The sequence below is a fragment of the Rhinichthys klamathensis genome, unplaced genomic scaffold, assembly GCF_029890125.1.
Source record: "Rhinichthys klamathensis goyatoka isolate OS25496 unplaced genomic scaffold, OSU_Roscu_1.1 h1tg000531l_1, whole genome shotgun sequence".
Classification (NCBI taxonomy): Eukaryota; Metazoa; Chordata; class Actinopteri; order Cypriniformes; family Leuciscidae; genus Rhinichthys; species Rhinichthys klamathensis.
Window position 1 is genome coordinate 224,929 of NW_026607007.1, and position 24,208 is coordinate 249,136.

Consider the following 24,208-nt stretch of genomic DNA (forward strand, 5'->3'; position numbering starts at 1 on the left):
CATGTCTGTCTTCAGGCAGTAAGAATCATGGTCATCATGAATATTCACTGAAAAAGGTTGTATATGTAATATTTAAAATTTGCCATAAACATCTACTTCAAAAAGTGGACCATCTATTGTAATGCACTGCCTTTCTCACCATTCAGGTTAATGTTACGCCGCAGGAATGGTTTGAGTTGGGACACATTGGTTTTCTGGCGGAGAATGTTGCCTGATTTGTCTGCAAGTGTAGCAACCCCTTTTCCGGTAATGTCTTTGACTAGAAAAGGGCCGGTCCAGTTCCCCTCTAAACATCCACCTTTGCGTCCCTCTTTTCTTTTGTTTGCTTTGAGTACCTCCTCTCCTTCGTGGATGTGAAATGATTTCACATTTTTTCTTTTCCGGGACTCGTACTCCGCCTTTTGCTTCCCCTGTGCTTTTTCGATGTAATCCCGTGCCTTACGAAAATATTGTATAATAAACAGAGTTAATAGAATACCTTAAATAATGTGAATTATTACTTAATTATAGTTCATACTACAGACAATTACCTTTGTCTGTACTGCTGTCACCTCTACTATCCGTGTGGGCATTACAACCTCCAGATCCTCAGGTACAAAGCAATCTGTCTCAGATACTACCTTTGTGTTTAGAACCTCTGGCGTTTTTGGGTGCCGATGAAACATCAAAAAGTATGGTGTATACTTTGTAGAGCCCTAAAAAAAGTGTTTCAACAAATTACATTTAAATAATCAATTGCATATAATCATTTCTTTTTTAAGCAGTTCCAATCACCTGCTTTGAGGTGTTGATGGCATGCACCACATCCTCCAGTTTTTCGTCCCAGTCATTCTGCATGTCATTGCAGTACTTTGACAATGACCTCTTTATAGTCTGATTAGTCCTCTCATCCTGCCCATTTGACTGAGGGTGGTACGATGATGTGACACACTGCTTCACACCCAATACCGTAAATATGTCCTCATTTAGCTGTTATCAAAAAGGTATCAAAGACATGGTAGATTCTTATAACAAATAGCCAAAAAAATTAATAATAAAATCTTCTTAACTAAATTATAATAACCTTGTTGACAAACTCCCTCCCCTGGTCTGTGATTATTCTTTCAACCAGTCCATATGCATTAAATGCTTTTAAGACCCCTTTAGCCACCTCAACTGCGGTCTTACACTTCAGGGGTTTGGCGAAAACCCATTTGGAGAAGAGGTCAGTCATTGTGAGGACAAAAACGTTCCCCTGGGGACTGGTTGGAAATGGTCCCATCAAATCCATTCCTATTACATCCCATGCTTTAGTGACCTTGATAGGGTGCAACACTGGAGCCACTGTTTTAATAGTATCATTACGCTGACACTGTGGACATTGGGTTTGTAACATTACAGACAACAGAAACACATTACTCTGCACAACTACATCAGGGGTCTCAAACTCAACATAGGATCTTGAGGACACGACTTAACACCATTAAGTATTTAGTATAATATGATCTTGTGGCCTCAATATAATATGTTGTGGCCTCTACATAACGTACCCATGAGTTAATTATTTACACTTGAGGGGCTGTATGAAACCATCTTGTGGTTCGGGAATTTGAGTCTACAATTATCTTACCCACTTCGCGACGTCCGAAAAGATGCCTTGCCAGTAGTATGTGCTTGCAATCTTATTGCATGTCCTTGTTCTCCCCTGATGCCCACCTGTAGCTGAGTTGTCATGGCAGTCCCGAAGGACTCGTTCCTTCTGTTTCTCATCCATGACAACTAGACGGTTTGATCCGTCTGCAGTCTTGCAATAAAGGTGTCCACCTGTATTAGAGACATAAAGAGGTAATGTGAGGGAACGCAACACACAGTATTTAAATCATGTTATTTATTGAAGAAAATCTTATGTAAAATTAGTTGTTTTATCATAAGCAAACGTAGCGGATACTGTAAATTACAGAATACATAACACATTAAAAGGCAATGATATTTTTTCTACTTCCCCTGCACAATGAACCTCTTAGCAGAACGCCTGACAATTCTCTTGCGTCCATTGTCGGCGTTCCCTTGGTAAACTCCACGCTCCAGGTACTCCTTCACCTCAGCATGCAGCGCAAACTGTAACATAACTTTAATGCAAAACAAAAGTAATGATATTAGGTTGATTAAACGTATAAATTTTTTAGTCAATTGATCCAAAAAATTAACTAGATTAATTACACTTTTGTTCTGATTAATTGCGATTGATCGCAATTATAAACACTCAAGTTTCAGTAACACTGTATAATAACGTTCAGTTGTAAGTCATTTATAAGTGGTTAGTTAATGATGAACTAATCATTTACAGAACATTCATAAATGATTAGCAAATGATCTACTAACATTTTATGTATGTTTTGTAAATTCCGTCACACGTCATTTACAAGTGATTAGTACCTGATTGGTAACACTTTACTTGAAGGGGTGTGCATAAGACTGACATGACACCTTCATAATCATGAGATCAATCATCAGTTGTCATGAATATGCAGGAGTTTTTATGCATGTTTATGACAACAGTCATTAAGTGTCATTCGCTCAATTATGACATTTTGAATGCAGATATGAAATTGTTTGAGATGTCTTTGTTATGACAACTTGACATAAACCAATACATCATAACCTGTCAGTGTCTTTGTCATGACAAGACAACATAAATTGTCATAAACATGACATAGCAGATTAATTATCAAACTTAAGAAACCACTTAGCTTTATGGGTTAACATTTCATTAAACTGTCATGTGGTTGGTTTTGACATTGGCTGTCATGAGGCCATTATAACTGTGTCATGAATGTTTTTCTTGACCTCAACTACAGTGGTACACATTTAATTTGTCATTAAAATGTTATAATTGCTTCATGACAGCCAATGTCAAAACCAACCACCTGACAGTTTAATGAAATGTTAACCCATAAAGCTAAGTGGTTTCTTAAGTTTGATAATTAATCTGCTATGTCATGTTTATGACATATTTATGAAAGGTTGTGTTGTCTTAGAAATGTCAAGTTGTCATAACAAAGACATCTCAAACAATGTCATATTTGTATTAAAAATGTCATAATTGAGCGAATGACACTTAATGACAGTTGTCATAAACATGCATACAACTCCTGCATATTCATGACATGTGTCATGTCATGATTATGACGGTGTCATGTTAGTCTTATGCACACCCTTTCAAGTAAAGTGTTACCAATGAGGAACTAATCTTTTATAAAACATGAATATGCGTTTCATACGGGGCTAATAAATAAAATAAAATGTGTATGTATGTAGCAATTACAGGGTGCAGAAAGCGTTGTAAATGCCTTGAATGCACATACAGATCATTTTTAACAGGTAAGTATCATTTGTAAAAGGTAAATGTAACACATTAACAAGTAATTAATAGTTTACACTTTAGATTGGGGGATGCAAAAAGTGTTTATTCATGCGTTTAAATATTTATTCATGCGTTTACACATCTACAACAGGTGTTGAACACTGTAGTGTGTAGTGTCGTGTGTAGTGTGCACTGGAATGTAAGTGCTGACTGGTGAGGGTATAGACAGCTGTCTCCTAAATTATATATAAATGAATCCTTTTTAAAGCTACAAAAGTTCTTTAGTTAGGAGCAGTGAGTAATGTTCTCTGTTCCCATTGTTATTTGATTGACGTCGAGTGGAGACAGCTATATTGGGTGCTGTTCCTTTAAGAACTGCAGTTGCCGACTGCCAATTACTGCTGCGCAGTGCGTACCAGAAGGTGCGCGTAACTGTCAGGACATATGTATCTTTTCGCGCTCGAATGTTTGCAAACCATGTGCTTTAAGTGCATGTTAAATGTTACGCTAGCTAAAGGATGACAGAAATATAACCAATGCTGCGTTATTTTCATCGCGTTAAACTGGACTAAAATAATCGCATGCGTTAACTTTGATAGCACGAGTTATTAATATATTCAATGCAACTGTGCCCAGGTGCTCACACTCGCTTAGGTGTAATATTTGCAAGTGCCTAACTTACACGAGCTGAGACCTTTCATTTTTAATTCTTCATTCGGCAACAAAGACTTTCGTCCAAATTGTATTAGGCCTATAACATTGCAAATATTTTTTTCCTAAAGAAAAGCATGCTCATGCAATAATTATGAACTTTGTCTTAAGTAGGCCTATTTTTACCGTTATAGATATATCTATAACGGTAAAAAAATTATTACAGGCCGATAATTTCGTTTATATTAAAATATACCTACAATTAAACATTATTAAAATACACCGGGTGATGGATATACTTACTGAAATGTTGGATGATGAGAAAAAAAAAACAATAATTAATGTAAAGTTAAATTGATAATTAAATTGTATTTTTGAATTAAGTAAGGTAAATGTATTGGTCGCAGAGATGAAATTGTCCAGAGATGTTTGGTCACAGAGATGAAACTGTCCAGAGAGATGCACAGATGTCCAAAGATGAAATTTTCGCAGAGATACTTTGTAGAATTTCTGACGAAAGGGACCTGTGAAACATGGCAGTCATATATATAGTCCCACATTAAAAAAAAAAAAGTGATGAGACATTCTCATTGGTGATTTTCAAGTGTCTTTAAAAATGACAATATTGTTTTTTAAAAACCTGTGTAACATATATATTGCCCTTTCGATGTGTGCAAAAATATTGTATTGGTGAAAAAACGTTATCTCTAATACGTTTTTTTTGTGATGTAAAAAACGGCATGGCAATATCATTACATCTTTGCATTAGAATATAAACAGGTGCATAAAAGAAATACAAATAAAACAAGAAAAATAATAATCAGTATTAAACAAAAAAGATTGAAAGGTTAAAGGGGCTTGGATGGGTTTTTGTTTTGTAAATCGTATTCTTCTTTAATGCAAACAATATTTATTGCATTCTTTTTTCATCACTTTAAGGGCTTTTATATAAGACAAACTCATTAAGAAGTTATCTCTCATTTACAACTCTTCTCATTTATTACTCATTTACAAGTAAAGTAATACAATGCAATACAAGTCACATACATTATGTAAGCACGTTACATTCTAATAATACAAATACATTTATTTACATAAATGTCACTGCAGATTAAGTATTTTCAATAAGAATATTCACAGTATAAGTATGAACTGTAGCTGAAATATAGCCATTGATGCATGAGGTCCACTACAGTGTACAGATGATTAATCAGATTTTTCTCCCAATCTAAAATCAAAATTTGGAAAATTTAACTGTGATATGATTCATTAGATATTGCTTGATGCTGCAATATGTTTTTATCTACAAGAGTCTCCTAGGAAAGAAGGAATGGTTGGACTAGCCGAGGTGGGCTGGTCCAGGCGGGGTACTTGAGGCGGGGTACTTGAGCGTCCCTTGGATCTCACATCTCCGAAAACGTCAGATCATAATTTTAAATAGGCGCTATCTGTATAAACAAACAACATATTTGAGATTGAAACAACTACATTGTCGACTGAAAAACTCTTAAAACTACATTTCATACACAATAACAGTAGTATTTTTAAATTTCGCGTTCTTTCTCCTCTGCTATTGACGCAACTTGAGATTTTAAATATTAGATATAGAATATACACAATTTACATATACAATATGCAATTTAATTTAATCTTACCTTGCATGTAGCAACGGGAGATAACTTTCTACATAAAGCTACCACATAATAACACTAAAACAGCTCACGTTAGCTACAAGTTATCGCGAGAACAGATTCAGATCAGGCATACTACTGGCATACTGATGGGGTCCTACGCCCGGACTATTCACACCGAGTAACCGGATTATTCACCACACCGGATCCGTTGAGTTTTCGCCGAGATATTTGCGTTTTTCGCTTCCGGTTCGCTTTGGGGGGCTGTATCTCGGGCCCCCGGGGATAAAAATTTGGCGTCGATTGGACCCGCCTTCACCGAGCTACGGGTGTTTGAAGCCGTTTGCAGTGGGGTTACCATCCTTCAAACTGCATGCGCTCGTAGGCGGCCGCCCAGGCCGAGCACGGTGCTGTATACCCGGCTTGGAGAGCCCAGCCCCGCAGTTCCGGAGGAACTGTCGGGGAAAAGGGTCACCTGCAACGTGCCATATGGGTTTTGTGAGGAGGAGAGTGCCCGGTTCTCCCTGGGAGTCTGGCGCTGGGGGCTTTGCTCTCCACGGAGGCTTGGCACTCCCGGGGCTTGACCCTGGGGCTTGGCCCTCCGTGGAGGCTTGTCCCCGAGGCTTGTCTCCAGGGCCGGGCTCGCTCCAAAACCTAAGTCCATAACGTTGAGGTGCGCTGTGAGCTCCAGGCACACGGGTCTCCTCGACCGGCCCGGGGAGGGTGATCCGACCCGGGCCGAAGGCGGGTTTGCCCGCCACCCCTGGCTCTCTGTCTGGGGCCGAGACGGTCCTAAAACGGGCCTCAGGGGTGATGTAGGAGAGGGCGCACAGACGCACACCACCCCTCACCAGACTGTCGTGAGTCCCACTCAGAGTCACTCTGGGTGGGGATGAAATCTGGGTTCACCCCCCCTCGCCCCGGGCTTGACTCTGGTGCCAAGCTGGCTCTGGAAAACATTGAAACTTCCAGGAAAATGACGGTCTGGTTTTTCTCAAAAGTGCATCCCACGAAAGGGTGCAGGTCTCCTGGGCACAGAAAAAGCCCAATGCCCATGGTGAATTTGACTCTGGGCTTGACACTGGTGCCAAGCTGGCTCTGAAAAACATCAAACTTCCAGGAAAATGACGGTCTGATATTTCTCAAAAGTGCATCCCACGCAGGGTGCAGGTCTCCTGGGCACAGAAAAAGCCTAATGCCCATGGTGAAGTTGACTCTGGGCTTGACACTGGTGCCAAGCTGGCTCTGAAAAACATCAAACTTCCAGGAAAATGACGGTCTGGTTTTTCTCAAAAGTGCATCCCACGAAAGGGTGCAGGTCTCCTGGGCACAGAAAAAGCCCAATGCCCATGGTGAAGTTGACTCTGGGCTTGACACTGGTGCAAAACTGGCTCTGAAAAACATCAAACTTCCAGGAAAATGAAGGTCTGATATTTCTCAAAAGTGCATCCCACGCAGGGTGCAGGTCTCCTGGGCACGGAAAAAGCCCAATGCCCATGGTGAAGTTGACTCTGGGCTTGACACTGGTGCCAAGCTGGCTCTGAAAAACATCAAACTTCCAGGAAAATGACGGTCTGATATTTCTCAAAAGTGCATCCCACGCAGGGTGCAGGTCTCCTGGACACGAATAAAGCCCAAGGCCCATGGAGAGTATGACTCTGGACTTGACTCTGGAGTCAGATTTGAAAAAATTGACAAAGTCCATAAACGTGCTGTGGGTTCTGAGCTCCATGCTCTCAGACCTCCCTGGCCAGCCCAGGGAGGGTGGCCCGTCCCGGGCCAGATTCAGATTTGCCCCCCACCTATGGAGGTCCGTCTGGTTCAAAGACGGTCCTAAAACGGACCTTGGGGCTCTTGTAGAGGAGGTGAGAGGCCTTCCTGGGCACGAATAAAGACAAAGAGAGCCCCTGGCCGGCTTGACTCTGATAAACGGTCAAAACTTATGCCGATTTCGGGTTACCAGTGGCGCGGTTCTCTGGAGGCGCGGGGTGGCTGGGACAGTAATGCCCGGGCTTAAGCGTGGGACCCCCGGGTTCGGCCGGTGCGCCGGTGGGGGTGGAGGTCGGAGCTATGGTTCTCCGAGTCGGGCGGAGGGTGGACCGTGGTGGGGGTCCACGGCCGGGTCCCTGGTTCCCCGAGGCGGGCAGAGGCCGGAGAAATTCGGCCCTAGGGAACCAGGGAGAAAAAATACCCGGCCAAAACCTAAGTCGATTGTGGGTTACCAGTGGCACAGTTCTTTGGAGGCGCGGGTTGGCTGGGAAATAGTACCCGGGCTTAAGTGTGGGACCCCCGGGTTCGGCTGGAGCGCTGGTGAGGGTGGAGGCCAGGGCTGTGCTGGAGCTCTGGATCTCCGAGTCGGGCAGAGGGTGGACCTCGGTGGGGGTCCCTGGCCAGAGCTCTGGTTCTCCGAGTCGGGCGGAGGGGTCGGCGCGGTGTGGGTCCACGGCCGGGCCCCTGGTTCCCTCGACGCGGTAGGGGGGCGGACCGTGGGTCTCCCCCAGGCCCAAAGTCCCGGTTCCCCGAGTCGGGTAAAAGGTGGGAGTAACTATGACTCTCTTAAGGGGAACCAGTGAACTGGTGTATCTCAGTGATGAAGCCGAGGTGGGGCTCCATCCTCTGGGCACAGGGGGGTCTCCTAGTGGTCCCCCCAGGCCCGGAGTATGGAGCCCCAACTCGGCTTGTTTTTCGAGTTACTTCCGGTCAAAGTTGAGATTTTAAACAGGCATATCTCTGGAACCCAGCCGAGTTGGGGCTCCATACACCCGGTGTGGGGGGGGGTCTCCGTGAGGTCCCCCAACACCCAGAGTCTCGCGCCCCAACTCGGCTTATTTTTCGAGTTACATCCGGTCAAAGTTGAGAATTCAAACAGGCATATCTCTGGAACCCAGCCGAGTTGGGGCTCCATACACCCGGTGTGGGGGGGTCTCCTAGAGGTCCCCCAACACCCAGAGTCTCGCGCCCCAACTCGGCTTATTTTTCGAGTTACACCCGGTCGAAGCTGGACAGTAAGTGACCGTATCTCGGGAACCGAGCCGAGTTGGGGCTCCATACACTTGGGGTGGGGGGGGTCCCGTAGAGGTCCCCCAACGCCCAGAGTATGGAGCTCCAACTCGGCTTCCTCTCTGAGTTACGCCCGGTCAAACCTGGACAGGAAGTGGCCATATCTAAGGACCGGAAGATCCCCGTGGCTCGGGACGGCGGGAGAAGTAGGGTCCCCTAGGGTCGCCCTGGCACCCGCCGTCCCAAGCCGCTGGGCCCTTCGGTTCCCGAGATAGGCCCGGTTACGCGCGAGGGACTTTTGGACAAAACGACCCGTATCTCGGAAAGGGGAGGTCCCAGCGGCTCGCCCTTTCGGGTGTTGGGGGCTCCACCCGGGCCCTCTCGGAGCCCACCTCCCCGGGCCCCTGGGACCTTTCCTTCCGAGGTGCGCCCCGTCCCGTTGGGCCCGTTTTCTCCGGGACCCGGGGGCCCCGGGGCTCGGGGGTTGTCTCGTTGTGAGGGGCCCACGCAGACCCTACTTTGACCCGAGTCTGGTGTCTCTGGGCGGCCGGGTCCCGGAGTTACGGCCGTTCAAAGTCGGGGCCCTTTTGAGGTCCGAAAATTCCTCAGAGTCCAAAACCTGCAGTGGGTGGGGACTTCCAGGGCCCCAGACGCTCTGGTGGCACGCCGAGGAAGGTTCACCGTCCTCGGGCACGGCCAGGTGGCCCCGGAAGGGGAAAGGCGGGACTAACTCTGACTCTCTGGAGGTAGAGAACGACCAGAGAGCTGAATGTGGATTTGGTTTTCCCCGAATATCTCGAAAACCACACGGCGAAAAGATTTCAAACTCGGGTCGTCTGTAGGCCTCGAAGGGACCTTTCCAACGGCCCCCCCCCCCCCCCCCCCGTCCCCGAGGGCCTCGGGGTCAGGGAGTTACGTCCGGTCAAAGGCGCACCTTTTTCAGCTTATATCTCGAGAACCCCTCGCTCAATATTCCCCAAACTCTAGTCAATCGTAGTGCTGGACGGGGCCTTTCGAATGAGCCCACCCCCGAGGTCCAACTCGCCCGGGTCCCCGAGTTACGGCCGTTCAAAGTCGGGGGGGGCCCTTTTCGAGGTCTGAAAATTCCTAAGCCCAAAACCTGCAGTGGGTGGGGACTTCCAGGGCCCCAGACGCTCTGGTGGCACGCCGAGGAAGGTTCACCGTCCTCGGGCACGGCCAGGTGGCCCCCGCGGTCCTGGAAGTCCCCTTGGAGACATGGGTGAGAGGCAAATCCACTGAACGAATGGGAAATTTTAGTTTCCCCCAAATATCTCGAGAACCACACGGCTAAAAGATTTCAAACTCGGGTCGTCTGTAGGCCTCGAGGAGCCCTATCCAACGGTGCCACCCCCGTCCCCGAGGGTCTCGGGGTCAGGGAGTTACGTCCGGTCAAAGGCGCACCTTTTTCGGCTTATATCTCGAGAACCCCTTGCTCAATATTCCCCAAACTCTAATCGATCGTAGTGCTGGACGGGGCCTTTCGAATGAGCCCACCCCCGAGGTCCAACTCGCCCGGGTCCCCGAGTTAAGGCCGTTCAAAGTCAGGGGGGCCCTTTTCGAGGTCTGAAAATTCCTAAGTCCAAAACCTGCAGTGGGTGGGGACTTCCAGGGCCCCAGACGCTCTAGTGGCACGCCGAGGAAGGTTTACCGTCCTCGGGCACGGCCAGGTGGCCCCCGTGGTCCAGGAAGTCCCCTTGGAGACATGGGTGACAGCCAGACCCACTGAATGAATGTGAAATTTTTGTTTTTCTCGAATATCTCGAAAACCACACGGCGAAAAAAATTCAAACTCGGGTCGTCTGTAGGCCTTGAGGAGCCCTATCCAACGGTGCCACCCCCGTCCCCGAGGGCCTCGGGGTCAGGGAGTTACGTCCGGTCAAAGGCGCACCTTTTTCGGCTTATATCTCGAGAACCCCTCGCTCAATATTCCCCAAACTCTAATCGATCGTAGTGCTGGACGGGGCCTTTCGAATGAGCCCACCCCTGAGGTCCAACTCGCCCGGGTCCCCGAGTTACGGCCGTTAAAAAGTCGGGGGGGGGGGCCCTTTTCGAGGTCTGAAAATTCCTAAGTCCAAAACCTGCAGTGGGTGGGGACTTCCAGGGCCCCAGACGCTCTGGTGGCACGCCGAGGAAGGTTCACCGTCCTCGGGCACGGCCAGGTGGCCCCCGTGGTCCTGGAAGTCCCCTTGGAGACATGGGTGACAGCCAGACCCACTGAACGAATGTGAAATTTTTGTTTTTCTCGAATATCTCGAAAACCACACGGCGAAAAAATTTCAAACTCGGATCGTCTGTAGGCCTCGAGGAGCCCTATCCAACGGTGCCACCCCCGTCCCCGAGGGCCTCGGGGTCAGGGAGTTACGTCCGGTCAAAGGCGCACCTTTTTCAGCTTATATCTCGAGAACCCCTCGCTCAATATTCCCCAAATTCTAATCGATCGTAGTGCTGGACGGGGCCTTTCGAATGAGCCCACCCCCGAGGTCCAACTCGCCCGGGTTCCCGAGTTACGGGCGTTCAAAGTCGGGGGGGCCCTTTTCGAGGTCTGAAAATTCCTAAGTCCAAAACCTGCAGTGGGTGGGGACTTCCAGGGCCCCAGACGCTCTGGTGGCACACCGAGGAAGGTTCACCGTCCTCGGGCACGGCCAGGTGGCCCCCGTGGTCCTGGAAGTCCCCTTGGAGACATGGGTGACAGCCAGACCCACTGAACGAATGTGAAATTTTAGTTTTTCTCGAATATCTCGAAAACCACACGGCGAAAAAATTTCAAACTCGGATCGTCTGTAGGCCTCGAGGAGCCCTATCCAACGGTGCCACCCCCGTCCCCGAGGGCCTCGGGGTCAGGGAGTTACGTCCGGTCAAAGGCGCACCTTTTTCAGCTTATATCTCGAGAACCCCTCGCTCAATATTCCCCAAATTCTAATCGATCGTAGTGCTGGACGGGGCCTTTCGAATGAGCCCACCCCCGAGGTCCAACTCGCCCGGGTTCCCGAGTTACGGGCGTTCAAAGTCGGGGGGGCCCTTTTCGAGGTCTGAAAATTCCTAAGTCCAAAACCTGCAGTGGGTGGGGACTTCCAGGGCCCCAGACGCTCTGGTGGCACGCCGAGGAAGGTTCACCGTCCTCGGGCACGGCCAGGTGGCCCCCGTGGTCCTGGAAATCCCCTTGGAGACATGGGTGACAGCCAGACCCACTGAACGAATGTGAAATTTTTGTTTTTCTCGAATATCTCGAAAACCACACGGCGAAAAAAATTCAACCTCGGGTCGTCTGTAGGCCTCGAGGACCCCTATCCAACGGTGCCACCCCCGTCCCCGAGGGCCTCGGGGTCAGGGAGTTACGTCCGGTCAAAGGCGCACCTTTTTCGGCTTATATCTCGAGAACCCCTCGCTCAATATTCCCCAAACTCTAATCGATCGTAGTGCTGGACGGGGCCTTTCGAATGAGCCCACCCCTGAGGTCCAACTCGCCCGGGTCCCCGAGTTACGGCCGTTAAAAAAGTCGGGGGGGGGGGGGCCCTTTTCGAGGTCTGAAAATTCCTAAGTCCAAAACCTGCAGTGGGTGGGGACTTCCAGGGCCCCAGACACTCTGGTGGCACGCCGAGGAAGGTTCACCGTCCTCGGGTACGGCCAGGTGGCCCCCGTGGTCCTGGAAGTCCCCTTGGAGACATGGGTGACAGCCAGACCCACTGAACGAATGTGAAATTTTTGTTTTTCTCGAATATCTCGAAAACCACACGGCGAAAAAATTTCAACCTCGGGTCGTCTGTAGGCCTCGAGGAGCCCTATCCAACGGTGCCACCCCCGTCCCCGAGGGCCTCGGGGTCAGGGAGTTACGTCCGGTCAAAGGCGCATCTTTTTCAGCTTATATCTCGAGAACCCCTCGCTCAATATTCCCCAAATTCTAATCGATCGTAGTGCTGGACGGGGCCTTTCGAATGAGCCCACCCCCGAGGTCCAACTCGCCCGGGTCCCCGAGTTACGGCCGTTAAAAAGTCGGGGGGGGGGGGCCCTTTTCGAGGTCTGAAAATTCCTAAGTCCAAAACCTGCAGTGGGTGGGGACTTCCAGGGCCCCAGACGCTCTGGTGGCACGCCGAGGAAGGTTCACCGTCCTCGGGCACGGCCAGGTGGCCCCCGTGGTCCTGGAAGTCCTCTTGGAGACATGGGTGACAGCCAGACCCACTGAACGAATGTGAAATTTTTGTTTTTCTCGAATATCTCGAAAACCACACGGCGAAAAAAATTGCAAACTCGGGTCGTCTGTAGGCCTCGAGGAGCCCTATCCAACGGTGCCACCCCCGTCCCCGAGGGCCTCGGGGTCAGGGACTTACGTCCGGTCAAAGGCGCACCTTTGTCGGCTTATATCTCGAGAACCCCTTGCTCAATATTCCCCAAACTCTAATCGATCATAGTGCTGGACGGGGCCTTTCGAATGAGCCCACCCCCGAGGTCCAACTCGCCCGGGTCCCCGAGTTACGGGCGTTCAAAGTCGGGGGGCCCTTTTCGAGGTCTGAAAATTCCTAAGTCCAAAACCTGCAGTGGGTGGGGACTTCCAGGGCCCCAGACGCTCTGGTGGCACGCCGAGGAAGGTTCACCGTCCTCGGGCACGGCCAGGTGGCCCCCGTGGTCCTGGAAGTCCCCTTGGAGACATGGGTGACAGCCAGACCCACTGAACGAATGTGAAATTTTTGTTTTTCTCGAATATCTCGAAAACCACACGGCGAAAAAAATTCAAACTCGGGTCGTCTGTAGGCCTCGAGGAGCCCTATCCAACGGTGCCACCCCCGTCCCCGAGGGCCTCGGGGTCAGGGACTTACGTCCGGTCAAAGGCGCACCTTTGTCGGCTTATATCTCGAGAACCCCTTGCTCAATATTCCCCAAACTCTAAACGATCATAGTGCTGGACGGGGCCTTTCGAATGAGCCCACCCCCGAGGTCCAACTCGCCCGGGTCCCCGAGTTACGGGCGTTCAAAGTCGGGGGGCCCTTTTCGAGGTCTGAAAATTCCTCAGAGTCCAAAACCTGCAGTGGGTGGGGACTTCCAGGGCCCCAGACACTCTGGTGGCACGCCGAGGAAGGTTCACCGTCCTCGGGCACGGCCAGGTGGCCCCCGTGGTCCTGGAAGTCCCCTTGGAGACATGGGTGACAGCCAGACCCACTGAACGAATGTGAAATTTTTGTTTTTCTCGAATATCTCGAAAACCACACGGCGAAAAAATTGCAAACTCGGGTCGTCTGTAGGCCTCGAGGAGCCCTATCCAACGGTGCCACCCCCGTCCCCGAGGGCCTCGGGGTCAGGGACTTACGTCCGGTCAAAGGCGCACCTTTGTCGGCTTATATCTCGAGAACCCCTTGCTCAATATTCCCCAAACTCTAATCGATCATAGTGCTGGACGGGGCCTTTCGAATGAGCCCACCCCCGAGGTCCAACTCGCCCGGGTCCCCGAGTTACGGGCGTTCAAAGTCGGGGGGCCCTTTTCGAGGTCTGAAAATTCCTAAGTCCAAAACCTGCAGTGGGTGGGGACTTCCAGGGCCCCAGACGCTCTGGTGGCACGCCGAGGAAGGTTCACCGTCCTCGGGCACGGCCAGGTGGCCCCCGTGGTCCTGGAAGTCCCCTTGGAGACATGGGTGACAGCCAGACCCACTGAACGAATGTGAAATTTTTGTTTTTCTCGAATATCTCGAAAACCACACGGCGAAAAAAATTCAAACTCGGGTCGTCTGTAGGCCTCGAGGAGCCCTATCCAACGGTGCCACCCCCGTCCCCGAGGGCCTCGGGGTCAGGGACTTACGTCCGGTCAAAGGCGCACCTTTGTCGGCTTATATCTCGAGAACCCCTTGCTCAATATTCCCCAAACTCTAAACGATCATAGTGCTGGACGGGGCCTTTCGAATGAGCCCACCCCCGAGGTCCAACTCGCCCGGGTCCCCGAGTTACGGGCGTTCAAAGTCGGGGGGCCCTTTTCGAGGTCTGAAAATTCCTCAGAGTCCAAAACCTGCAGTGGGTGGGGACTTTCAGGGCCCCAGACGCTCTGGTGGCATGCCGAGGAAGGTTCACCATCCTCGGGCACGGCCAGGTGGCCCCCGTAGTCCTGGAAGTCCCCTTGGAGACATGGGTGACAGCCAGACCCAATTGTGGGGCTCTAAACCAAGACAGACTAAACACCGACTACGCCACCCTGGGAATTTCACCCAGAGAATGATTTTTCTACTCAAGATCTATAAATCCAACAGCTAAAGACACACAGGTACGTGTACAATAGAGCCAAAGACCATGCTCAATTTTGAAAGCACAACATTTATTAATTTAAATAATTTAACAGTTTAAAACAGTCATCTCTCAGGGCATAGAACACAAAACAAGAAAAAAAAGAAAAGAAAGAAACAAAATTGCTGAGGCTTACCGATGGAGGCAAAGGATTCAAAAGGCAGTAAAAGGTCCCAGGAAACCCCCCAGTAAACACACAAACAAACCCCCCATAAACACCAATGCACACAAGTACCAACAGGGAAGTCCACAGCACTCCAAACGGGGACAATGCCACCCAGACACCAATACCACCACCGGCTCTCAGCTACTGTAACAAAAAAAGAAGAAAAAAAAAAGAACACGCACTCTCTTTCAACAAAGATTTCACAAAAAGAAAATACAGACAATAAATGTTTTTCTTATCACAAAATATAAACAATAACTGCCAGAACCCGCAATGGCTCTAGAGAGGCAGTAAAAAAATACAACAAAAGAAATAAACTTCTCAATTCAACGAAAAATAAATAAACTTATTACAAAATACAAAAAGACTGCCAAAACCAGCAATGGTTATAATACGACAGTATAAAGAAAACTATATATATATATATAAACCAATCAAAAGAAAGAAATCAAATAAAATATAAATGCAAATTTAATCTAAATTGGAATCAAAACAAACAAACCAAAAGAAAACAAACCCAGGAAACAAACTTCTTAAATCAACAAAATTATAAAATAAAGCCCCAACCCCTTGAGCTATTCACATGTCATAAAAACAATAGCATTCATGGAACATATGCCACATACTTTTGGCCAGACAGCCAGAACTACCCAGTGGCCTTGATAGCAAGACGAGCGTACAGTGATCTACTCCACTCGCTGATACGCTATTTACACAAACAAGGCAGTGGCCCGGGCGAAGCGGCATGTATGCCAGTCAGACAGAGACATAAACAAAACAGAGATGTACACGAAGCAGCACCTCAAACATAGGCAACAATGCACAATATAGCCGCAGGCAAAACGGCAAAAGCAACAGCAAAACAGAAAACAAAACAGCAGGCAAGACAAAACAGCCGACAAAACAGCAGCCAGCGAATCGGTCCTGTGCAGCTAGCGATGATCTCCGGCTAAACTGGCCTCATTCCTGTTAGCCATCATTCAGACATACCCGAGGGAGAAAGCTCGACGAGTGCCCACGGCACTGACAATGCAGTGTGTTCAGTGGTTCAATAAATTGAACGACGAGATGAAAGTTCGTCCATCCGACCGGAGATCTACGAACGCAAGTCACCACATGATACCAGTAAGCAAGACGGCTGGAAACAATGTTCGCACGGAGACAGCAAAGCCGCTACCCTACCTGTTGCACAGCACAGGACCGCACACGGAGAGCGAGGCCAGGAAGCACAACACAACTTCCTGTCACCAATGAGCAAGAGAGCGCGTCAGAAGGATTACTCGCTATTTATAGGGCGGAGCTTCACACGGGGAGTGGCCAAAGAAACGCCAGTTCATTACACTAACTCATACTGCCACAATCTACCCCACCTTTTGGATCGTCGACCCGACGGTGGACCACTTATTACAAGTTCCCAGCCTTGACGGCAACATAACGATCACGGAGGCACTCGACACGCAAGGCCTCTGCCTTGACGGCTACATAACGAGAGATGCACACATTCTCTAACACGACTGCCAAAACATGAGTAAGGCACTGGTTACAGGTCCTCTGCTTTTACAGCTACTCGACGAGCAACAAGTGATACACAAGTCCTCGGACATGACGACTAAAAACATGAGTGAGGCACTGGTTACAGGTCCTCTGCCTTTACGGCTACTCGACGAGAAACAAGCGATACGCAAATCCTCGAACATAACAGCTAAACCACGAGAAACAAGTGATACACAAGTCCTCGGACATGACGACTAAAAACATGAGTGAGGCACTGGTTACAGGTCCTCTGCCTTTGCGGCTACTCGACGAGAAACAAGCGATACGCAAATCCTCGAACATGACAGCTAAACCACGAGAAACAAGTGATACACAAGTCCTCGGACATGACGACTAAAAACATGAGTGAGGCACTGGTTACAGGTCCTCTGCCTTTGCGGCTACTCGACGAGAAACAAGCGATACGCAAATCCTCGAACATGACAGCTAAACCACGAGAAACAAGTGATACACAAGTCCTCGGACATGACGACTAAAAACATGAGTGAGGCACTGGTTACAGGTCCTCTGCCTTTGCGGCTACTCTACGAGAAACAAACGATATGCAAATCCTCGAACATGACAGCTAAACCACGAGAAACAAGTGATACACAAGTCCTCGGACATGACGACTAAAAACATGAGTGAGGCACTGGTTACAGGTCCTCTGCCTTTGCGGCTACTCTACGAGAAACAAGCGATACGCAAATCCTCGAACATGACAGCTAAACCACGAGAAACAAGTGATACACAAGTCCTCGGACATGACAGCTAAACCACGCGAAACAAGTGATACACAAGTCCTCGGACATGACGACTAAAAACATTAACTGCTCAGCTAAATCCCTCAACTCCTGTAACTCTCCCTCCGTACTTACCCAACCCAACAAAGGGAAACTCTACCGTTAGGAGATAGGAAGACGGGGGAAAGTCGCCGGCTGCTGTTTTGCCTATAACACACAAAGAAAAAGAAAAAAAAGAAACAAGGAAAAAAACAAATACAACAAAATTGAACACGTCCTTGGCATTAAACTGTAACCCTGCCGACTACGCCAAATTGTGGCGCTCTAAACCAAGACAGACTAAACACCGACTACGCCACCCTGGGAATTTCACCCAGAGAATGATTTTTCTACTCAAGATCTATAAATCCAACAGCTAAAGACACACAGGTACGTGTACAATAGAGCCAAAGACCATGCTCAATTTTGAAAGCACAACATTTATTAATTTAAATAATTTAACAGTTTAAAACAGTCATCTCTCAGGGCATAGAACACAAAACAAGAAAAAAAAGAAAAGAAAGAAACAAAATTGCTGAGGCTTACCGATGGAGGCAAAGGATTCAAAAGGCAGTAAAAGGTCCCAGGAAACCCCCCAGTAAACACACAAACAAACCCCCCATAAACACCAATGCACACAAGTACCAACAGGGAAGTCCACAGCACTCCAAACGGGGACAATGCCACCCAGACACCAATACCACCACCGGCTCTCAGCTACTGTAACAAAAAAAGAAGAAAAAAAAAAGAACACGCACTCTCTTTCAACAAAGATTTCACAAAAAGAAAATACAGACAATAAATGTTTTTCTTATCACAAAATATAAACAATAACTGCCAGAACCCGCAATGGCTCTAGAGAGGCAGTAAAAAAATACAACAAAAGAAATAAACTTCTCAATTCAACGAAAAATAAATAAACTTATTACAAAATACAAAATGACTGCCAAAACCAGCAATGGTTATAATACGACAGTATAAAGAAAACTATATATATATATACATATATATAAACCAATCAAAAGAAAGAAATCAAATAAAATATAAATGCAAATTTAATCTAAATTGGAATCAAAACAAACAAACCAAAAGAAAACAAACCCAGGAAACAAACTTCTTAAATCAACAGAATTATAAAATAAAGCCCCAACCCCTTGAGCTATTCACATGTCATAAAAACAATAGCATTCATGGAACAAATGCCACATACTTTTGGCCAGACAGCCAGAACTACCCATAGCAAGACGAGCGTACAGTGATCTACTCCACTCGCTGATACGCTATTTACACAAACAAGGCAGTGGCCCGGGCGAAGCGGCACGTATGCCAGTCAGACAGAGACATAAACAAAACAGAGATGTACACGAAGCAGCACCTCAAACATAGGCAACAATGCACAATATAGCCGCAGGCAAAACGACAAAAGCAACAGCAAAACAGAAAACAAAACAGCAGGCAAGACAAAACAGCCGACAAAACAGCAGCCAGCGAATCGGTCCTGTGCAGCTAGCGATGATCTCCGGCTAAACTGGCCTCATTCCTGTTAGCCATCATTCAGACATACCCGAGGGAGAAAGCTCGACGAGTCTCCACGGCACTGACAATGCAGTCTGTTCAGTGGTTCAATAAATTGAACGACGAGATGAAAGTTCGTCCATCCGACCGGAGATCTACGAACGCAAGTCACCACATGATACCAGTAAGCAAGACGGCTGGAAACAATGTTCGCATGGAGACAGCAAAGCCGCTACCCTACCTGTTGCACAGCACAGGACCGCACACGGAGAGCGAGGCCAGGAAGCACAACACAACTTCCTGTCCGCCAATGAGCAAGAGAGCACGTCAGAAGGATTACTCGCTATTTATAGGGCGGAGCTTCACACGGGGAGTGGCCAAAGAAACGCCAGTTCATTACACTAACTCATACTGCCACACACTGAACGAATGTGAAATTTTTGTTTTTCTCGAATATCTCGAAAACTACACGGTGAAAAAATGTCAACCTCGGGTCGTCTGTAGGCCTCGAGGAGCCCTATCCAACGGTGCCACCCCCGTCCCCGAGGGCCTCGGGGTCAGGGAGTTACGTCCGGTCAAAGGCGCACCTTTTTCGGCTTATATCTCGAGAACCCCTCGCTCAATATTCCCCAAACTCTAATCCTATTTAGCACCAAAACTCTGGAACAGTCTTCCTACCATTGTCCGGGAAGCAGACACACTCTGTCAGTTCAAAGCTAGACTAAAAACACATCTCTTTGACCTAGCATACACATAATACACTATAGACTTCTATAATTCAATGTTAGGCTGCATAGATTAGGTCAGCCGGAACTGGGAACACTTCCCTTAAATCCTGATGTACTCGCTACATCATAAGAAGAATGGCATCTACGCTAATTTTAGTGTCTTTGTTTATCCCGAGGTTTTCCCGCAGCCTGCCGGATCCAGGCCGTATCCAGATCTGACTAGGAGCTTCGCCTGGACCCGATGACAATGCAGTGCTGAAGTGCCAACTATCCTCTCCCTATGGAGGATCCCTTTCCCACTCTACAGATAAAGCGTTGTGAATTTGGTTCGCGTACCCACCCCGAAGTGATAAAATAAAACAAAATTCTGTATCAAATTATAGGCAAGAGAAGTAGTTTGTTTAGGCATGGTGTGTAGGGAATTACAAACCTGCGCACATATATTCAAACGCACATAACTATAGAATCAATTCTTAATGCGCGTGTGAACGCCATCAGCGTTTATCACAGGTTCAGTTTAAAGTCTGTTTAGAGAGAACGGTGTCATCTTAGCGGCCCCTAATTTAATAACAAATGATCATTTTGACGGAGGTGAATCAATCAGAACTAACTTTAGCTGGAAATAACATTATTCGAGAATCGCTATAAAGCCAAAACAATCTCTGTTACCTTAAATTATATGTTTGTCTCTGTAACACCGTGTCCTAACTGCACGCGACGCGACACGCGATAAAAGGTATCTTTTCCATGTTAATCAGAGTTTTTGTCCTAACCAGACGCGACGGCGACACGGGAAGTTTCTAATTTAGAAACGGTTCCTATTTCTGCGACGTCGCGGCTGACAGATCCGCCCACACAGAGATCTCATTGGATGGAAGTTCTGCGTGTCACGAATATTTAATCATCAAACATGGACGACGAGGAACTGATTGTCGAAGTTCAAAAGCATTCAATTCTCTACGATAAATCCCACATACCTCAGAAACAAGCCCTCATTGTGCAGAAAGTGGTTCAGGTCATTGATCATGTCCTTACCCATTTCCAATCCGAGTGCGGGCCAGCAGTGCGCTTTCACAGAGAGACTCCGCCCACACGCTGTTCTGAATGGCTGTGATTTTTGATTGACGTGTGGCGTCTCACAGTCACGTCGCGTCTAGTGTGGACAGACACACTTGCTGTCGCTGGAATTTTATCGCGTCGCGTGTAGTTAGGACACGGTGTTAAGCTGCTTAGAAACAATCCATTGTTAAAAGCGCTATATAAATGAAGATGACTTGACAATTTTTCTTGACTATTTTTCTTTCTTTCTTTCTAACTAATATATACATTTCTTTACATCTTTCTAACTTATCAATATTTCTTTCTTACTTACTAATTTATCTTTCTTTCTAACTAATCTTTCTTTCTTTCTTTCTAACATATCTATCTTTCTTTGTTTTTTTAACTAGAAAGAACAATCTTTCTTTCTTTCTTGTTTCTGTCTTTTTCTTTCTAGCTAATTTCTTTTTCTTTCTAACTATTCTTTCTTTCCTTTCTAATCTTTCTTTTTTCTTTCTTTCTTACTAATCTTTTGTTCTTTCTTTCTTACTAATCTTTTTCTTTTTTCTTTCTAATCTTTCTTTTTTTCTTAATCTTTCTTTCTTACTTTCTAACTAATCTTTCTTTTTGTCTAACTAATTTCATTCTTTCTTACTAATCTTTCTTTCTTTCAAACTAATCTTTCTGTCTTTCTTACTAATCTTTTTTTCTTTCTAACTAATCTTTCCTTCTTTCTAACTAATCTTTCTTTCTTTCAAACTAATCTTTCTGTCTTTCTAGCTAATCTTTCTTTCTTTCTTTCTAAATAATCTCTTTCTTTCTAACTAATCTTTCTTTCTTTCTAACTAATCTTTGTCTTTCTAGCTAATCTTTCTGTCTTTCTAGCTAATCTTTCTTTCTTTCTAACTAATCTTTCTTTTTCTTTCTTTCTAAACTTTCTTTCAAACTAATCTTTCGGTCTTTCTAGCTAATCTTTCTTTCTTTCTAATTAATCTTTCTTTCTTTCTAACTAATTTTTCTGTCTTTCTAATAAATTTTTTTCTTTCTAACTGATCTATCTATCTATCTTTCTAACTAATCTACTTATCTATCTATCTTTCTTTCTTTCTAATCTATCTTTCTTTTATCTAACTTTCTTTCTTTCTGCCTAATCTTTCTTTCTTTCTAATCTATCTTGCTTTCTTTCATTGAAACTAATCTTTCTAACTATTCTTCCTTTCTAACTATTCTTTCTTTCTAACTAATCCATCTATCAAACTACTTTAAACTTCTTTAAACTGTCTGGTCCGGCTTTTTCAAGCCAACTTAAAGTTTGTCTCATCAAACTTTTTTTTCTAGTTAATAAAATATCATCTGAAGAGGACCATTGACAATTATCAGCCGATCAGTATTGAAATATTATATTTCCAGAGTGGAATCTACTGCAACAAAAGCATAAAGCTGAACTCCTGTGTGAGCAAATGAAAGTGTTTCATCCCTAATATTAGAGACTACTTTCTCCTCTTGTTCCCGTTTCTCTCTCTCACACACTGTTTCTGTGGTGTCAGTGGTTCTCTCACCCTATCCGGCCCTCTCCTCCTCAGCTCCTCCAAAGCCAACTGGGCCGCTGCCTCCCTCGCCGTCCTCTTGTTCCACCCGGACCCCTCCGCGAACTCCTCACCTCCCAGGCGGACCCGGACCGTGAACCTGAGAGAGAGAAACATGAGGAAGGAGAATAATATAAATGTATTCTTTGTGCACAACATCTATATGAACAGCATCTACCCACACACACCCACACCAGGAAGAGGACCTGGAGACTGCGGTGGAGCAGGCTGTGCAGGCGACCAGGGCGGAGCAGGCGACCAGGGCGGAGACGATATCATGAATTATTCATAGGAGAGACAGTATGGTTTCTATATAGAGAAAAGTTAAGGATCAAAAGCTACAAATGTTTATTTTTATAAAACTATTCTCTGAATAAATTCCAAGATACTATTTCAATATAGTGTGTCTGTTTTATTGAAGAAAGTACAGTAAACAACAATGACAAATCATAACTAAACTTAACTCAAATCATAACTAAACTAAACTCAAAAGTGGCAATAATTGGAGTACAAAACACAAAATATCCAATATAAAGTGCAAAATGAAATACACCTGAAAGTGGCAATGAAAGGGTCCAGTTGCAAGAAGCGTTTATTTTCACAACAGTAAGAAGAAAGAAGGGCAAACTATTACACAATTTTTACATCCTTTACAAATGTTATATATATATATATATATATATATATATATATATATATATATATATATATATATATATATATATATATATATATCCACTTGGTGACATCATACGCAGGCAATGACATTCAAATGTATCTTACACCAGCTCTGACAGGCCTAAACACATCTATTAAAGTATTTTGGATAATGTGACTATGTGTCCTTATGTGATTGTAATGTGTGTGCAGGTGTGTAAATGTATTGTAGTGTACAATGTGAAGCGACCTTGAGCTATGGAAAGGCGATATATAAATAAAACTTCTATATAAACCAAATTATTGGGAAAAAAATATTGAAACAAAACCAGAAATTTGTCAAAAAATTTTTTTTTCATTTTTATTTATTACTCCAGCAGGATCTGAAATGTAAATTGAAACAAACACAAATGAATCATTTGCATAATAGAAGATGAATCACAACACAGGACGAGCTGAAACTGAACACACACACACACACACACGCTGCTCATTGAGGTGAGCTTCTGCAACACACACACACACGCTGGTCATTGAGGTGAGCTTCTGCAACACACACACACACGCTGGTCATTGAGGTGAGCTTCTGCAACACACACACACACACACACACACGCTGCTCATTGAGGTGAGCTTCTGCAACACACACGCTGCTCATTGAGGTGAGCTTCTGCAACACACACACACGCTGCTCATTGAGGTGAGCTTCTGCAACACACACACACGCTGCTCATTGAGGTGAGCTTCTGCAACACACACACACGCTGCTCATTGAGGTGAGCTTCTGCAACACACACACACACACGCTGCTCATTGAGGTGAGCTTCTGGTAGGCGGAGGCATGGAGATGCTGGAGGACGGCGGTGGACATCAGAGATCAGGTGTTCACGGGGAAAGGGATCAAGCTTCAAAGCTTCAGGATCAGGGTTGGTGTAGTTAGTGTGATGCAGATGTGTGCAGTTGTTGCTAAACATGTGGACTGAACAGGCGAGCTGCACTTTTGCTCCTACGGGGAAAATGTTACCATGTGACGCGTGTCTGAGATGACGCTGAACTTTCTGGAGTGAATGACACGCATGCAGCAGATCTCAGCATTTACACAGACAGAGGAAAGCTTTAGCGGAGCGTCTGATTATGTAGAGACTGATCAGAGAGTGTGTGTGTGTGTGTGTGAGAGATTGAGGGCGTGTACCTGGGCGGGCGGCCTCTCCTCTCTCTCCGCTTCTCCCAGGAGGACGGCCACCGCCACTTGTGCCGCTGCTCTCCGGCCTGCCGCTTCGAGGAGCCGCTCATGAG